Source organism: Rhamphochromis sp. 'chilingali' (genome assembly GCF_963969265.1).
Source record: "Rhamphochromis sp. 'chilingali' genome assembly, chromosome: 11".
Taxonomy (NCBI): domain Eukaryota; kingdom Metazoa; phylum Chordata; class Actinopteri; order Cichliformes; family Cichlidae; genus Rhamphochromis; species Rhamphochromis sp. 'chilingali'.
This window is the reverse complement of record NC_137938.1, coordinates 3,766,207-3,784,914: the sequence shown is the minus strand read 5'-3', so window position 1 is coordinate 3,784,914 and position 18,708 is coordinate 3,766,207. Positions and strand designations below refer to the sequence as shown.

General features: G+C 43.9%; 1 long non-coding RNA gene across 1 annotated transcript in view; it reads left to right on the top strand.

The window, feature by feature from the left end:
- The first annotated feature begins 278 nt into the window (after positions 1 to 278).
- LOC308405971 overlaps positions 279 to 18,708 on the top strand; it is a 36,546-nt gene continuing 18,116 nt past the window's right edge. Inside the window, exon 1 of the long non-coding RNA XR_013973425.1 lies at positions 279 to 297. This is a non-coding gene — a long non-coding RNA (uncharacterized lncRNA). The remainder of the gene's footprint in view (positions 298 to 18,708) is intronic.

Here is an 18,708-nt window from a genome sequence, read left to right as displayed (position 1 = left end):
TAAGGAAGTTGGGGGAAGCAGACAGGAAGAATCTTTTGTCTCTTCGACGACTCTGAGAGGTAGCAAGGGAGTGTGAACCTTAAGGTTTGAAACAGCTGTGTACTGCCTTTTGTTCCTGGAAAAGGTATTTAACAGGATGGTCTGTGTGGTTGCTGAACAAATGTTCCATGGACAGACTGATCACCCCTGAGGGCAAAGGTACTTTTGTCCTACCGGTTGTTGAAATGGAGGAGTCACGGAGCCGTGTGTTTTAGCCACCAGCAAGACCATCGACTTTGAGGGGACTCCTGCAGATGGGTGAGTTGTAGCTAACTTGTATACAGTCATGGGGAGTTTTTGTCTGGCCGAGCAGTGAAGTGCCTGCCAACTTCGGAGTCTCCAGAAAGGAAAATCCTGGAGTTCGAGTCCCCAGGCTTGTTTTTCGGTTCCGGTGTTGTGAAAAGAAAAGCAAGCGTCTGCCAGAAAGTAATTGCAAAAACACCGGTGGTTCGAGGAAACGGTGGTTCGAGTCCACCGTTGCTAAGCATTTCTGCACAATACAGTGTGTGGAGTGACAGTATTTTAGCACTTTTCTGCCGAGAAGGGAAGAAGGCGATTGCAGGGGATACTCTGAATGTAAATATGGGATAGGTAGAAGAACGGTTGGGGAGAAGGAAAAGAAATGTTAAACAAGTGAGTTAATAGGTTGATGTGTGGGTGTAAAAACTGTGAAAAATGGGGTTAAAAATGTTGAAAATGGGGAACAAAAACAAGGAAAACAAAAGAAAAAAAGAGAGGGAAAATAATTGTTTCCAACTGGGGGGAGTGGTGATACGTGGTGATTTAAAGCAGGACACACCGCTGGCTAATGTTTTTTCTTATGACAGGGTTACAGGCCTGGAGTGGAGCTACTCCAGGAGAAAGGCCCTGGAATTTTTAAGAGACAATGCACAACTTTATTGTGCATGTCTAATTGTGTTAAGTTGACATATGGCAAAAGATTTTTAAATTGCAGGGACCGTGACATGAGCGATATGGAAGAACAGACTGAGGTGCAGAAGACCAGGAGAGAAGGCTTCAAGAGGACCAGTGAGACGCAGGGACCACTTTCAGCCCACAGAGGGCTGTGCCAATGGACTTCCTAGAGATTGTCATGACGAGATTTTGAACAGCAAAATCATAAATAATGTGAAAGAGTTTCTACATTGACGTTGAGGAAGACTACAGGAGTGTACGACTTGCTCTGCTCTAGTAAGATCTGCTCTAGTAAGGTAAGAGTGTGGCCACAGGAGGCCACCTCTGCTCTTCAAGACTGCTTTGGGTCAACTGATTGGGACATATTCAAGGAAGCAGCCACCTACAATAACATCATAGACATCGAGGAGTACACAGACACGGTGAGCTCATACATCACCAAATGCATTGATGATGTAACACAGGTGAAAAGTATCACAACTCGAGCCAACCAGAAGCCATGGCTAACAGGAGATGTCCACAGGCTGCTGAAGGCCAGAGACAAGGCCTTCAGAGCTGGGGATGAAATAGGCCTGAGAACAGCGAGAGCCAACCTGTCCCGTGGCATCAGGAAAGCGAAACAGGACTACACACACAAGATAACCTCCCACTTCAATGATAGCAAGGATGCAAGAAGCCTATGGCAAGGCATCCAGGCTATTACAGACTACAAGCCTGTAGCGCGTAGCTGTGAGAGCGACACCACTCTGCTCAACAACCTGAACAGCTTCTTTGCACGATTTGAAGCACAGAACAACACACGCCCACAGAAAACACCACCACCTCCACACGACCAGCCTCTGTGCCTGTCTGCTGCCAGCGTGAAGAGGACACTCATCACCATCAACGCCCGGAAAGCAGCGGGTCCAGATAACATCCCTGGTAGTGTGCTGAAAGACTGCGCAGAGGAGCTGAAGAATGTCTTCACAGACATCTTTAACACCTCCCTGAGGCAAGCCACTGTCCCATCATGCTTCAAGACTGCCACCATCATACCTGTGCCAAAGAAACCATCCCCAGCCTGTTTCAATGACTACCGCCCCGTGGCACTGACACCCATTATTATGAAGTGCTTTGAACGACTAGTCATGTCACACATCAAATCCACCCTACCTCCCACCCTGGACCCACACCAGTTCGCATACAGAGCGAAACGATCCACAGAGGATGCAATCTGCTCTGCCCTCCACCCAGCCCTAACTCATCTGGACAAGAAAGACTCATATGTGAGAATGCTGTTCATAGACTTTAGCTCAGCATTCAACACCATAATACCACAACAACTCATCTGTAAACTGGACAGACTGGGCCTCAGCACCTCCCTCTGCAACTGGCTGCTGGATTTCCTCAGCCAGAGGCCTCAAGCGGTGCGTGTGGGCAACAAGGTCTCAAACAGCATCACCCTGAGCACGGGGGCTCCACAAGGCTGTGTGCTCAGTCCTCTGCTCTTCACCCTGTTGACACATGACTGCACACCAACCTACAGCTCCAACCACCTTGTGAAGTTTGCGGACGACACAACGCTGGTGGGGCTCATCACCAAGGGCGATGAGACCCACTACAGGAAAGAGGTTGAGCTCCTGACCACGTGGTGCAGAGACAACAACCTCCTGCTAAATGTCAGTAAGACCAAGGAGATTATTGTCAACTTCCAGAGAGGCCACACCTGTCACCCCCCATTGACCATCGACGGCGCTGCGGTGGAGAGGGTGAGCAGCACCAAGTTCCTGGGGGTGCACATCAGTGAGGACCTCTCTTGGACCACCAACACAGCATCACTGGCCAAGAAAGCACAACAGCGCCTCTACTTCCTGCGCAAACTCAAGCGGGCAAGTGCTCCACCACCCATCCTGACTACATTCTACAGAGGAACTATTGAAAGTATCCTCTCCAGCTGCATCACTGTGTGGGGCGGTAGCTGCACTGACTATAACAGAAAAGCTCTACAACGCATTGTGAGAACAGCTGAGAGGATAGTTGGTGTACCACTCCCCTCCCTGCAAGACATTTACACCACTCGCCTCACCTGCAAAGCCATCACAATTGTCAACGATGCAACCCACCCCGTGCACTGTCTGTTCAGCCTCCTGCCCTCTGGAAAGAGATACAGAAGTCTCCGCTCCCGCACTACCAGGCTCACCAACAGCTTCATCCACCAGGCTGTGAGACTGCTGAACTCTCTTCCCTCCCGGCTCCCAGCCAGCAGAATCACCAGATTGGCAGAAGTATAGTAGACAGATTGGACTCTACCCCCCCACACTCTCCAACAAGGAAACACTCTCTGAACCAAGAACTGAAAACATTCCTGACTTGCATTGCAATTGCACACACCTGCTGCTATATATATTTTTTTAGTATTCTTTTAGCACTATTTATATTATTATATTACTATTTATTATCTTATTGTTAGGGCTGTTTTTGTTTTTGTTGTGCATCTGCACCTTATTGTTGTCAATGCCTACGCATGGGACAGTGTGAAACGTAATTTCAATTCCTTTGTATGGCAAGTACATTTGAAGAAATTGACAAATAAAAGTATTCTATTCTATTCTATTCTATTCTATTCTAGTGATGCGCGAATCATGAACGAATTGTTCAATACTCGAGAATCACTTTACTGACTCATGAATCATGATTCACAAGCCCAACTGACTCACTGACTCATCCCTGTTGCTGTTAGCAGCAATGTATCTAGCTTATAATTAAAATTGTGGAGAAAAACACAACATCCAGTATCGTACCAAAAAAATTTCTGCTCTGAACTGGAAGAAAAAACCCTGAGTAGAAGCTCACATCAAGAAAATAGCTCCTCGGTTCACAGTAGCATCGCTCTGTTAACATGCTAACAGCACATTTGAGCTACTCACCCCCTCCCTCCTGTGCTGAATCATAAGTGTAAGCGAATCACTCAGGACTCACTAACCCCCTCCCTCCTGTGCTGAATCATGGAGCGAGCGAATCACTCACTCACTAACAGGGCTGGACTGGGACAAAAAATCGGCCGGGCATTTTGACTAGAGACCGGCCCACCAGGATACAGATTGAAAATGTGACGTCATTCGGGGTAAAACCGCAAAGGATTCTGGGAACTTGTGGCAAGAGGTACTAGCGCACGCAGGCTTTCAATTGAACTCAGTTACACAGCGATAAAAAGAAACCCAAAAAATGGCAAGAAGCTGTTGTATTATTAACTGCAATAGCCGGTCGCATGACAGCCACGGGAAGCCGATGGGTAAAGAGATCGTTTTTTTTATCGGATTACGTCGTTGAAGAGAAAAAATTTTAAGCCATGTTTCCGAAGTAAGAGCCGACGGATGGTCTGGATATACCAAATATAACGTCTCAGAACACTCCAGCTCACATGTTAGTTTGCTCCAAGCATTCCCACAAAGGTCAGTGTTTTGTAGTAGTTAATACGTCATTTTTCTTAACATAATTGGTGATATAGGTTACAAGCAAGTCTGGCGCTGGACAGAAATTGTCGCGCTATGCTCCTTTATTTATTGTGCATAAATAGTGAATTGTCCTGACACAATATTGTGTTTCGCTTCTGTTATTACCATGGCACATTGACAAAAACATAAACTTTTATTCACAGGATAAAACAGTTGTTTTGTATCACTAATTGTCCAGTGCGATTACAGCATACAATATTGTTGTCACTGCTACATTTCTGTAATGAACCAGAAATTATTTCCACTACTAATTAATTACCGTTGAGCTCAAAGGTTATATTAATAAACGGTTAACGAATGTGTATTTATGACGACGACTTGTGAGACTGGCAAACTTACCTTTGTTTGTACGATGGTCTTTCGTTCTACACGGTGCATTTCAAGGTCCTGTACCCATCCGTCGGTAAACTGTACCTGGGCTTGTTGCAGTGACCTGAAGTCACTAAACTTCATGAGTGTATGCACTCACTCCAAGAACCGTATAATTATAAATCTGAGCGTGGTGAAAGTTGGGCAGCACGCTAACGTCTTTTGTCCCTCTGTGTGCTCGTAAGGGTCTGACCCTTTCACTCCTTTGATTTTTTCCTCGTATCTTTTCTTTGTCTTTTCGTCGAGTCTATCTTTGTACGGACCGGCATTGTTCTCCTTTTGTTTTGTACATATCTTTTTTGTGCGGCAAAGAAAAAACAAGAAGGCATTGGAACTGGAGAATGAACGTTTTGCGGTGCTGCAAATGCTTGCATTTGATGCGGTACTTGGATTGTTTTGCCACGAGTTCCCGGCATGCAATGCGCGAAAATCACGTGATTGCTAAACAAGGGGGCGGGTGCATTCGGCCTCCTCGGCTGTAATTGGTCCAGCCCAGAGTCGATCATGACCAACTGGCCAATCCAACACCTTTCATTATATATACCCTTCCTAAAAAAAAAAAAAATTCCATCGGCCCATAAAAACAAAAAATCGCCAGCGGCCCACCGGGCAAATGCCCGGTATGCCCGATGGCCAGTCCAGCTATGCTCACTAACCCCCTCCCTCCTGTGCTGAATCGTAAGCGAATCGCTCAGGACTCACTCACCCCCTCCCTCCTGGCTCACAGCTTCTTCTTCTTCTTGGTTGGCAACCAATGTTAAGGCACATTACCGCCCCCTGGCTCACAGCTCAGTGGACATTTAGATGAGAAAATATATATTTAACACATTTAAGGAAAATACTAACAAAATAAAAATAAACAAAATAAATGTTTATTAAGCAATTTTGATAGGAAATTGCTTAATTTTAGAAATGTTTTTGCTCTTTTTTGCTCTATAAAATAGTTGTTTTCTTTTAGAATCATTTATCTTAGCAGTAGGATTTACATGAAAAGAGAAACAAATTAAGCTTGAGTGAAAATGTACATTTTTTGCACACTCTGGTCGACTGACTCAGTGAATCAAATGACTCAAAAAACCCGATTCACTTTGGTGAGTGACTCATTAAAACTCGATTCAGTAAAAAGAATCAAATTTACCATCACTACTCTGCTCCTAAATCTACAGCCCCGTTGGAACAGAAACTGAGGGATGAAGAGAGCGTGCCAAGCTCCAAAAGTGACAGCGCAGAGGGAAACCAGCGTTGGAATTATGACTGTAAATGGCACAGACACCAGGAGCCATGACCGTGACTGGGAATGACTGTCATGGTCCTGGGTCGGTGACCCAGCGCTTTTAGTTTGTTATCATTTTCTAGATGATGATTGTTTAAGTTCTGTTATTTTCGATCTGCCTCTGAGTCTGCGTCTGTATCTGTCTGTCTATGGTGTCTCCCCATCTGTTTGTGAATCTGTCTGTTTAGTTCAATGTCTTGTCTGGTTCCATGTGTCTGAGTTTCCTGTTTTATTGTGAAGGTCCGTGTCGTATGTGAGTGTGATCAGTTTACGTTTCCCCTGTCCCGTCAGCCCAGATTCCTCCCAGGTGTGTTGCCCTCCTGTCTCTCATCCCCTGATTACTGGTGTGTGTATTTAAGCCCTGTGTGTTCTCCTGCCTGTTGCCGGTTCGTCTGTGTTCCTCCGTGTCAGTCTGTGTTACTCGGTGTCCTGCTCGGCTCTCTGCCTCTCATCCCTTTTTGTATCATCTCAGGTTTGTCATTTAGCTTTCCCAGTTCAGGTCTTTAGTTTTGTCTTCCCTCTTGCCTGTTTGCCTTCTCACTCCTGTATAAATAAACTCACCAGCATCTTATCCACTGCCTGCATCTTGGGTCCTCCTTCTAACTCCACACGGCTCGCCTCGGCAGCCGTGACAATGACCACCTAATGCTGTTTTACTCTACCATGCATACTTTGATATTCTGGAGAGGGCCTTTCCTCTGTATCATTGTTGCTGCCATTTGCATGTGAGAGCTTACATTGTGAGGATGATTAAAAATGAACAAAGGGTGGTGGGAGAACAGTGACGTGAGGATACACAGTGTGAAACTCCTTAAATGTACAATAATGTTGATGTGATATACAGAATGTCAGGAAAGAAATTCTATTATTAATGTGATTCTTAAGGTTTGATTTAAGAATCAAAGGGGTGGGATTGTATAGGAATTCTTTTATTCATGTATTATTCACATTAGTTTATTGTATAATGCCTTGGTGCCACTGGATTTTAGCATGTCTCACTCTCATGCAGTTAGACAGATGGTGGGGGTCTGGTAAGGAAGTTGGGGGAAGCAGACGAGAGCCATGCTAGGCTCAGTGAGACTCTGCTGACCGTCTGCCCCACGATCATGCAGGCTCTCCACCAAGCTTGGTTTTCTGTTCTTTGTTTTGATTAAAGAATGTTAGCTACCACTCACCACTTGTCTGCAGGCTTTATTTAATGGAAAACTTCCACAACCGTTGCAAATGGCTTTCTAACTCTAACCTACCCTAATACCCAGTAGGTTGCTTGCAATTTGGTGGAAGATAATAGGATACAGTCAGGGGAAAAATTACTTGAACCCCAGCTGTTAGTCTATAAGTGGTCATACTAAGTCTATAATTTCAATGGTAGGTTTATTTGAACAGTGAGAGACAGAACAATAACCAAAAGATCCCGAAAAATATATTTCAAAAAAACGTATAAATTTATTTGTATTTTAATGAATAAAATAATAATATTTGACTCCCTGTCAATCAGCAAGATTTCCGTCTCCGTGTTGACATTAGGAGCCTTCTCAACTCGTTACCTGTATAAAAGACAGTTGTCCATCAAAGCAGTCAGTCTATCCTGATTCCAAACTCTGCACATGGCCAAGACCAAAGAGCTTTCCAAGGATGTCCGGGACGAGACTGTGGACCTACACAAGGCTGGAATGAGCTACAAGCCTGTAGACAAGCAGCTGGGGGAGAAGGTGATGACAGTTGGCGCAATTATTCGCAAATGAAAGAACCATAAAATAACTGCCAATCTCCCTCGGTCTTGAGCTCCACGCAAGATCTCAACTCATGGAGTTTCAATAATAGTACGAACGGTGTGGAACCCATCCGGGAGAAACTTGTCAGTGATCTCAAGCCAGCTGAGACCATAGTCACCAAGAAAATAGTAACACACTACACGGTGAAGGACTGAAATATTGCCGTCCCTCTGCTCAGGAAAGCACATGAACAGGCCTGTTTGAAGTTTGCCCCTGAACATCTCAATGATTCAGAGGAGGACTGAGTAAAGTGTTGTGGTCAGATGAGACAAAAATTGTGCTATTGGGCGCCAACTCAACTCGCCGTGTTTGGAGGAAGAAGAATGCTGCCTATGACTCCAAGAACACCGTCCCCACGTCCAGTGTTGGTTAAGTTACCTGAAAAAAGTAATCAGTAACTAATTACCGATTACTTCCCCCAAAAAGTAATCCCATTACTCTACTGATTACTTATTTTCAAAAGTAATTAATTACTTAGTTACTTAGTTCCTTAGTTACTTTTTAAAAACACGATTTACAACCTGAATAAAGTGATAGATCTTTCAGCCCAATTCTACTTTTTCTGCATAATCCATCATACAAAATGTAATCAAATGGAAAAGTCTCTTTTTAAAATTAGTTTTATTAGTTTTAACCTTTTAACTTTATGCATCAAGCAAAAATTTAATTATATGCAACATTCTCTGACTGGAGGAAATTAGTTTAACATTTAAACCTATTTTCTGCACATTCCAGCACATAAAATAAAATATTTTTTGTGTTTACACTCAGTCTTTCAAATAGATGCAAGTAAAACACAGCAGAAAATAAATAAAGTCAAAGACTCAGCGGTCCTTTTGCTCTATTTTCACCTGTAAAGCAGGACTAGGGTAGGCGGAGGTTTACCCTGGTGCAGGTGAGCCGCAGCGGTCAGTGGAAGAATCCGCGAGTTTCTCTGTGAGTTTCCCATTACGTCGTAGCTACTCGGTGCTTGCTTGGAAGTTTAGGGGGTTTTTTCGCTGTAAAAAGAAGTTTTCTTCCCACGCACAGCGGACACTAATGTTTTTGTCACTTTTTACGGAGTCAAACTCAAAATAAGGTCAGTACTTCCACGCTTTAAACGCTGCACGCTCATACTCTCTCTGCACTCGATATATGATCCATTGTTGATCTGCACACAGCTGTTGTCACGAACGTCGCACTCGCTTACGTCACTGTCGTGAGACATTCTCGCAAAAAAATCACGGTTTTAATAATGCATTACAAGTAACGCGTTACTGCCCATCTCTGCCCTCGTCAAACATGGAAGTGGAAACATTATGCTTTGGGGGTGTTTGTCTGCCAAGGGAACAGGACAACTGCACCGCATCAAAGGGAGGATGGATGGGGACATGTACCGTTAAATATTGGGTGAGAGGCTCCTTCCCTCAGAGCATTGAAAATGAGTCATGGGTGGGTATTACAGCATGACAGTGATCCAAAACATACGGCCAAGGCAACAAAGGACTGCCTCAAGAAGAAGCATATTAAGGTCTTGGAGTGGCCGAGTCACTCTCCAGACCTTAGTCCCACAGAGAATCTGTGGAGGGAGCTGAAGGTTCCAGGAGTGGGACGACATCCCCTCTGAGATGTGTGTAAAACCTGTGGCCAACTATAAGACACATCTGACCCTTTGTGATTGCCAACGACCAAACACCAAAGCACGTTCTGCAAAGGGATCAAAAACGTATTTCCTTCATGAAAATGCAAATTTCTTACTGTTTAAAAATGCATTTTTCTGGATTGTCTTGGTTATTGTTCTGTCTCTCACTGTTCAAATAAACCTGCCATTGAAATTATAGACTGATCATTTCTTTGTTAGAAGGCAAACCAAATCAGCTGGGGTTCAAATAATTTTTCCCTGACTGTAAGTACATGTAGGGGTGATGTATTAATTATTTATTTATTCTTCTAAGTAATTTACTATATATGTAAACTTTTGTATTTGCTTTTTAATCTTCTTTTTTCTTCTTTTCTTCTTCACAGGCTATTTCCTAATTCTCTTTCATTTTTAGCATAATTATGCCCTGATTATTCGAACACTTAACTAGTTTAATTAAAATTTAGAGTACAGAATCATCTGGCTGTAATTGTAAAATGAAGCCAAATGTGTGTAAAATGTATTAATTGTGTGTATTGCAGTGGGTGGACTGACTAGGGGTTTTCCATAGATGAGCTGTGACTGTTGTGACAACAAAGAACAAACTGCAGCGCCTCTAATGATAGCTGTAGTTTAGATGTTTCCTGGAGGCCTGGTGTCATCCACTTATAAAGAGTCACACTGTACACACACAGAATACCTCAGACAGACGTCTCCATTTCTAAACAGTGACTCTTTCTTTTATGTGGCTTACGGTGCAATGTACAAAGTTACAAAGATTTTAGACACTGAAGAAGTATGAAGAGACGTTGCTTTTAAAAGAAACTTAAAATGGCAAAGCTCAAAGCCATTGCCCAATGTATTCAAACAGGTAACTACCATTAATGGATTCAGTCAATGCATTAATTTCACTACTATGTTTTAATGTTAATTTTGGGCCTTGCGGGCAAAACCAGCTGCTACAGAGAATAACAGTCGAATCAGAATCTTAACCATACACTGAACCTTGATATTAGACATACTTCCTGAAATCCAAAGCATCATTTGAAGGTCCCCAACTCAGTTGTTTGAGTTGAGAATTCAATTATACAGTTGTGAGCATGTGATGATAGTTAACTGATGAGAACAGCATAAATCTGAGGTCAAGTATATCAACAGTGAAAACTGTATTCTGCTTTAGGATGGATAAGTGATATACAAGGACATATATCACTTGGAATAAATCTGCCATCATAAGCACCTTATATTAATGTTACTTTCTGTAAATGTTAGGAATGTGATTTAAACTCAGTTGCTGAATATAACATTACATTAGCACAAACTGACAGTGATGATTAGGTGAATTGACTAGAGTTGCAATATTTTTATGCATTTTCACGCGTAGTTGGGCCTCAGTCACAAGTGTCTAGGCACTGGTCAGTGATGCTGGTTGCTAGGCAAAACTACATCTTTTCTGAAAGAGTTAGCAAGTGGTTGCTAGAGGTTTCACAACCGCAAAGAGGACACTGCCACTGCTAGCTGTAGCTTGCATGAAAGAGACCGACTCTTGTGCAAAAACCTGCCATTTACTCTCTGAGCTAATGTGTGATGCAACAGACAATGTTCACCTTCGTCTTATCGCAGCAACCGAGACATTTTTCCATTTTGAGCTTGTGTGGCACTCTTCATAGTTTCAGTACTCACTTGGTGAGTAGTTTTCAGGTGTTTGCAGACTTAGCACAGTTAGTGTCTCTAATGCAAACTAATAAATATACTGTTAAAAAATGACACAGTTAATGTATACAGAAATATGGCTTAAACGGTTGTGTGGAAAATACCATGAGAGGTGGCCCAATGATGATTTGTCTGTATACTGAAGTTAGTGACGATCCAAACACAGCTGTGCCAAATAAGAAGGGAAGTGAATTCGAAATAAATTATAATGATTAATAATTTAGAAGTTTTGGAAGGAATTGTCCTATTTGCAAAAAAAAAGATCTTATAATAGTGAAGTACATTGGATAACAGCTGTAAAAACAGACAGGTGGCCCACCCTAAAGCATATCCTGCTCAATCATTCTTCTGCCATCATATTTTAGAAAGTAAACATCAGTAAGCTTACACAGGCAGGCAACCAGGGATTGAAAACATGAATTCACCATAAATCCATCAGAAAAGTGCTTACTGAGGTGACAGATTGAGGAAGCTGAGGGACATTTTCCCTTCAACAACTGCAGGAGTCTTCCTCTGCTGGCTATCACAAGGAATACAGATTTCAGGCACCTCAGCTTCGACTTCATTTTTCAGATTCATAAGCAAAGAGCATTTAAAAGAGATGGATGTAGCCTTAAAGTCCAAAGACTCGTCGGAAGTAATTTCACATTTATCTCCAAAAAGTCATTAATTTGTCTTCTTCAGTTTTTCTCAAACTGCAAACTAAACCCACCTCTGTCAGACGCCTGCTCACTGACTGTGTCGCCTTTGATAAAGCCCCGTCACTACACTAATGGCAAATTCACACAAGTACAAATGTTTACCGGTGACCAGCTCAGCATGTGTATGAATATGTGTGACGGTGTGTTGAAAAGAGGTTAAGAGAGACAGTTAATTACAGAATGCAAATGAAGTAGTTGGAACAGCCGTTCAGAAAGTGTCATTCTGACTCCTCGTTCGCCTGTTCAGGCAGATTTAATAAGCATCCCTCTCACGTCCTCCTGCAGGAAACCCACATCTACACCAAAGTAATCTCTCAGCTACGAGTCCTGCTGCTTGAGCCATGACAATGTAATTCATGCTAAGCGCAGTCACAGAAGCTGCGTCTCCAGCTCTCATCTACAATCAGTGTTACGGAGCACACGACTGGCCCCTGTTGATTTAGAGTGGCAGTGTGTTTACATCAAACCTACACTACAGCAAATGAATCCTTTCAGCTTTTGAAGCCCAGATTGTTTGCTGAGCAGCATCGTGTCACTCTTAACTCATATAAGTCACGTGGTGTGAATAACAAACTTGTTTGATTGCTCTGTGGCCTTCAAATGTTGTTTCTCCTTTTCAAAGCTACATTAATAATTGTTAAAATATAACGATAATTCAGAAGGAATCACAGCTGGATAGCTAAATGCATGTTGAAAGGAAGCAATAAGTATGAGAGAATGAGTTGCTGAGGGTGGGTGCAGCTCAGGAGTCAGAGCAGGACATCTAATTGGAAGGTTGGTGGTTCGATCTCTGGCTTCCTTTGGGAAGATAATGAACCACAGGTTGCTCCTGATGCATTCATCAGTGTGAATGTTTGATAGAAAGGCACTTAGACACAGGAAAAAATAAGGCTTGTTGTAGGGCTTGAGTAGAGAAGAAAAATGCTGTCCATTTTACCATTTATAGCATCCCTCTCACCTATACTATGCACTTACTGCACAGAGCTCAAATGTGTTTTTCAACCCTGAAAGAATTATTTCATCACAGTCTTTATTATTTCTGATTTATTTCATTCAGTCTGCAGGGACTGCAGCCAGACTTGGAGCCACACACAGCAGTTTTTCCTACATTACTGCAAACCTAACACATCAACCTTGTTACACTATGGGCTACAGTTTTTGTGTTCTCAGGAATGCAGTCAGGATCCTAACTGCAATGAAGATAATGCTGCGGGGCTGGGATACCTCACACGCGATTTTACAAGGAGGTGATGTCAGCATATCAGCTTTTTATCCAGACTCGGGCACAATGTCTTTTTCTTGTAAATTTTGTCCCCAGTAAAATGAGTAAAATGACACAACCTCGTCGCCCCTGGGATGTTCGTTTTTACAGTCCTGCAGCTCGCCCTCGAGTTTCAGCATGCACAAGCTCCACAAGTCACCTCTTAAATCTCCACACAGCTCTGGAGAGTTTACAACCAAAATCAGAGATAAGAGCAGGTGTTGCCAGCTTCAAGCCCCACCATCAACCACAGTCCCTGCTGCACTATCTTAATTGTACAAGACAGGCAGCCTCAAACTACAGAAGAATTAAAAGAGATCAACACGTTCAATTTAATCCACGAGACCATGCCGGCAAAGAGGACTCTCTAATTACTTATGCTAATACAGCAACGACAGAGAGGCAGAAAGGAAAGGAGCGAGGAGGATGGAAGGATAGCTGCAACTGGTGCATCGCTCAGGGTGTGCCGTAATTAAAAACAGAATTAATCTTTTGGACGTACAGGCTGAAGAAGAGGCAGACCCCACTCTCACACTGAGTCCCACAGTGAGGAGCAGAAGCCACTGAGAGGTAATTACTGTTATCTGCTGGCTGTTTTATTAACATGTGTCCTCAAAGAATGGAGGAGTTTAACTTGGCCCCTGCTTCAGCTGATGCCACGCTCGATAGATCGGCAGAGAAAGCGATTACAAAATGGAAAAATGGGCCCAATTTCTTTTCTCTTGATCCTGAAAAGAAAATAGAGAGCAGTTCTTCTACTCCCACTCTCTAAAGTTCCCTCTGGGGAGTGATTTTTCCTCTGATACATGCAGAGAGTGAGGAGGAAGAACAGAGAAGAGTTGGAGCGTGAGGACAGGAGGGGGAAGATAGGAGAGTGAAACAGACTTGGATGAGAGAAGGAGGTGCCGAGTGGGGAGCGGAGATAGATCAAGCAAAAGATTTTGCCGCCTTAGCGGCAAGCCGAGCGAGAGCCGAAGCACACAGAAAGCACGTGTGCCAACAGCCGGTAATTACACGCCAATCATCTGCCCACAGGCCAGTGCAGGGATTAACTAAGCGGAAAAACGGCAGGAGAAATTCAATTAAAAAACAAATTAATAAGCAGATAGGATTTTTCAAGGGTTTGGAAACAGGGGCCAGCCGAGAGGCGGGCTCAGACCTGTGCATGCTGGTCAGTTGTTGGGAGCGTGCGTGCAGGTAGAAGGGATGGTTTCTAACCTGAGGAAACACGGAAGGAAATGCAGTGATCCAATTTTGTGATAGCGTAATTCATGCATGTTTTTCATATCCACGATAACCTCAGGCGGAGAGTTTTCTTTCCACCTTCTGTGTGGAGTGTGGCACAGAGGAAGGAGAAACTAACACTGCTAATGCTAAATAATCTGTAGGCGAACTGCAGCGGATCTGTGGTGTCTGGGATGGAGGAGGAGATGATGTTCTTCAGCAGCCTCTCAAACACCTTCATTACTACCGAGGTCAGTGCAACTGGCCGGTAATCGTTCAGGGATGAGGGTTTGCTGTTCTTGGGCACAGGGATGATGGTGGATCTTTTGAAGCATGTGGGGACCACAGACTTCACCAGGGACACGTTGAAGATGTAAGTGAACACACCTGCTAGCTGGTCAGCACAGCAGCGCAGCAGACGGCCGGTGATGCCGTCTGGCCCCGCCGCTTTCCTTGTGTTCACTCTCCTCAGTGCCGCTCGGACGTCATGCTCCGCGATGCTGGTCACCGGTCTCTCGCTGATGACGTCACTGTCCTCGGTAGTCAGGCGGTAGATAGCATTAGCCGCCTGGCTAACCTCGAAACGGGCGTAGAACTGATTCAGCTCGTTGGTGAATGCAGAGTCAGCGTTGATCGGCGCAGTGTCCCTGGCTTTGTAGTCCGTAATGGTGCGTAGTTCGTGCCACATACTCCGTGTGTCGCCCTGGTGGAAGTGGGACTCCACACGTTCCCGGTACCGGCATTTGGCATCTCTCACCGTGCGCCGCGCGCCGTATGAGGCCGCTTTGTAGGCACTCATATCGCCAGTGGCAAGACCCGCGTTGTAGGAGGCGGTCCTGGCGTTTACTGCAGTGCGGATCGATCTGTCCATCCACGGTTTCTGGTTTGGGAATGTGGTGACTCTCGCAGTGGGGATAATCTCCTCCGCTAGCATATTGACGAAGCATACTGCTACTTCCGTAAACTCGTTGATGTCGACTGCGCATGCTCTGAACATGTCCCAGTCGACATCGTTGAGTGCGTTCTGTAGCGTAGCTTCTGATTGGGCAGTCCACCGTTTTACCTCTCTCGTGGTCACGTCTTCCCTCCGTATGCTTTGTTTATACTGGGGAATGAGGAAGATGGCGTTGTGGTCAGACTTCCCAAAAGCCGGGTGTGAGACAGCTTTGTAGCCCTGCTTGTATGGCGTGTAGCAGTGATCCAAAATCCGATCCCCTCTCGTTGGACACGAGACATGCTGGTAAAAGTTTGGCATGACTTGTCTGAGGTTCGCTTTGTTAAAGTCTCCTGCTACAATGAGGGCTGCGCCCGGGTCCTTGTTTTGAAGCGAGCTCAGCACATCATGTAATTCGGACAAAGCCATACCTGTGTCCGCTTGGGGTGGCGATGACCGAGGTGAACTCACGGGGCAGATAGAAAGGGCGGCACTTAATGCTCAGGAACTCCAGATGTGGCGAGCAGCCGCTGGAGAGAGTAGAAATGCTCCTGGCATCACACCACTTTCTGTTTACCATGAAACACACTCCTCCACCTTTGGTTTTGTTCGACTCTGCCGTTCTATCCGCGCGGAGCACAAAGAATGAATCCGACGGAGTTACGGCCTGGTCCGGCACGGTGGGGGTCAGCCATGTCTCCGTGAAGCACAGAATGTTGCAGTCCCTCATGTCACGTTGGAAGGTGACCCTTGCTCTTAGGTCATCGAGCTTGTTCTCCATGGATTGTACATTGGCCAGTAGGATACTGGGCAGTGGTGCGCGATGCGCCTGCTGTCTCAGTCTGTTCCTAATACCAGCGCGTTTCCCCCGGCGCTTCTTTGTTCTGCGCCTCGGATGAGCGGCCCGTCCTTTGTTGTTCTCCGCGCCGCGTAGAATCTCTGGCGGCTAGGAAGGGTTGGGTTTAAAAGTGTCCAAGATTAGATGTGCAAACTTGGCACCGATGTTTACAAGTGATCCGCTGTCGTAAACTATAAGACAAGAGGATTTTGGGATGTAAACCAGAGCAAAAAATAGGTAAAAAACAAGAAAAGTAGATAGTCGGAGCGGAGCGGTCAGGAAGGCGTCTGGAAGTGGCCCCGCCATCTTGTATATGGCGCGGCCCCGCCTACTGTTGGTGTTTTTGGAACATTTTCAATGGAATTGTCTCACAAATAATATGGATGTAAGTTAAAAGCTGCCCAAGAAATTAGATTGTAGTATTCTGATGTTGTGTGTCTTTGTGTTGCACCATTCATAGAGTGCCTATTATTCTGATGGTCCGAGGTTTTCTGAGTTGGGGTTTCTGTTCAGGTTTTACAATATTTTAGTGCTTGAAGTTGTGATTCTTGTGAATTCTGGCGTTGGTTTCCTTTTGTGTTCCTGCCTTGATTGTTTTCTTTTTGGTTTCAGTTTTGTGACATTATTACCTTTTGTTTTTCATCTTTCATTTATTATCATGTGCCTCCCTGGTGTTTCCTTGACTGGGATTTTGTCTCTTCTCTGTATTCAGCTGGGCTTGCTTCTTATTTCCTGTTTTACTTTGATTGATTGATAGTGTCTCTTGTGTCTTGCACTGAGTTTTACTTTCTCCCTTGTGACTCTCCTACGCTCAGCTTTGCCTCATTCTCCAGCCTGTCTCCACTTCCCTAATTGGCCCTCTGTGTGGGTTTGTGTGTGCGTTTTTTCCCTCTGTCCTTTGTTTGATCGGTCTGTTCAGCACCAACCTGCCACCTCCTCGCGTCTCGGAGTATTTTGGCCGTGTGTTTGGGGGCTTGGGTTTTTTTTTTGGAGATCAGTTATTAGACAGTTATAGACATATAGGTCCTCAGCCAACTAGGCATTAAACATGTTCTACTGTGAAGTTCGACATTTTAACATGGGAGTCTTTCAGTCTATGGGGGCTCGGTTTTGGAGCCACCCTTAAAATGTATTTGGTGAATTTTTGGCACTGACACGGGCAGATTTGGCATTCCTTTGATTGCTGTCTTTTGAAATAAAACTTGTGCTTCACATACCAGTTGATTCTTATTGAATCAACTGGTATGTGAAAAAAAACTGTGCTGTTTTAATCTTCATACCAGTCTCTGGCTCTTGACTCTGTTCTGCAGATATATTTATATATATATCTCATCTCAGGAAGAGGTCAATAGACTGGCCCAGGAAAAGCATTATTAACCAGGTAATTGCTGGATAATTGGATAACTGTTTGTTGGCACTTCACCAGTGTGTGTTATTGCCTGCCCACCAACATGATTAATGAGTCCATAATTCATATTCTCTGTAATTATGTCCTTTCAGCTCATTCAGCCCACGTTATTACTGTTCTGTTAATGGTGGTGTCTCAGTGATGTTTATGTGGAAATTCTTGCTCAGAACAAAGGAAAACTTGTAAAAGCATGGCCTGGTGAATCTCTCCTGTAGCATAGTCACAGCGTCTGCACTCAAGCAAAGTCAAATACAGATCCATCAAAATGTAACAGCCTCACTGGCTGAGGCGATGCATGGAAAGAAAATAGGATGAATAAAGTTTTATTAGTCTTCATTGATTGTTCTGTAATAAGTCAGCATAAATCTTAACATGAGTCCAAGGGCCGGCTGTCGGAGGCTCTTGTTTATAGTCTGCACAATTTCTAATTTATGCATTTAGTGACGTGGAATTAATTGGACCTCAAAATATATAATTTTTACAAGCAGCCCACAGCTTATCTTGGAGGACACTGTAATAAGCTAAGCCCATCAATTTGTAAAGAGTGAAAAATGACTCATTTTCAGCATTTACATCTGCAGTGTAGTGGCTCAATTAGAGCTACATTTGTGTTTTCTCCTCTCTTGCTTGCTGTGCATGCAAGGGATTCAACTTCTGACTTTTATGATAGAATATTGTAGTTTTAATTTGCTAATGATGACTATCACAAAACACCCAGCCTAATGTCACCACAGTGGACTTCAAGTAGGTTTTGTCAACAATAATAAGAGTTATAGCTCACTAGCTAGATGACTTGTAAGGCATCTCTTTCTATGCTTTGGCCACTTTCTTTTTATTTAGCAAGAACAATGCATGTTAACATGAATATTAATGGACATCAATGTAAGAAAATATGACATGTACATTTTACAACAATAGACAGTTTTGTAATATTTTACAAAAGACACAGATATGGAAGAAAACACACATAATCAATACAAAAAGATCATAACAAAATAAGTCAAATATGATCACACATCTAGTTTTTCATCATCAGCCATGACTTGCCTTTACTGATGGCACATGTTATGGTTTCCCTCTCAGCGCTCTCTAGTGGTGGCCCTGAACCAAGCAGTCAGTCTTTCAATTAATAAATTCATGTCAAGG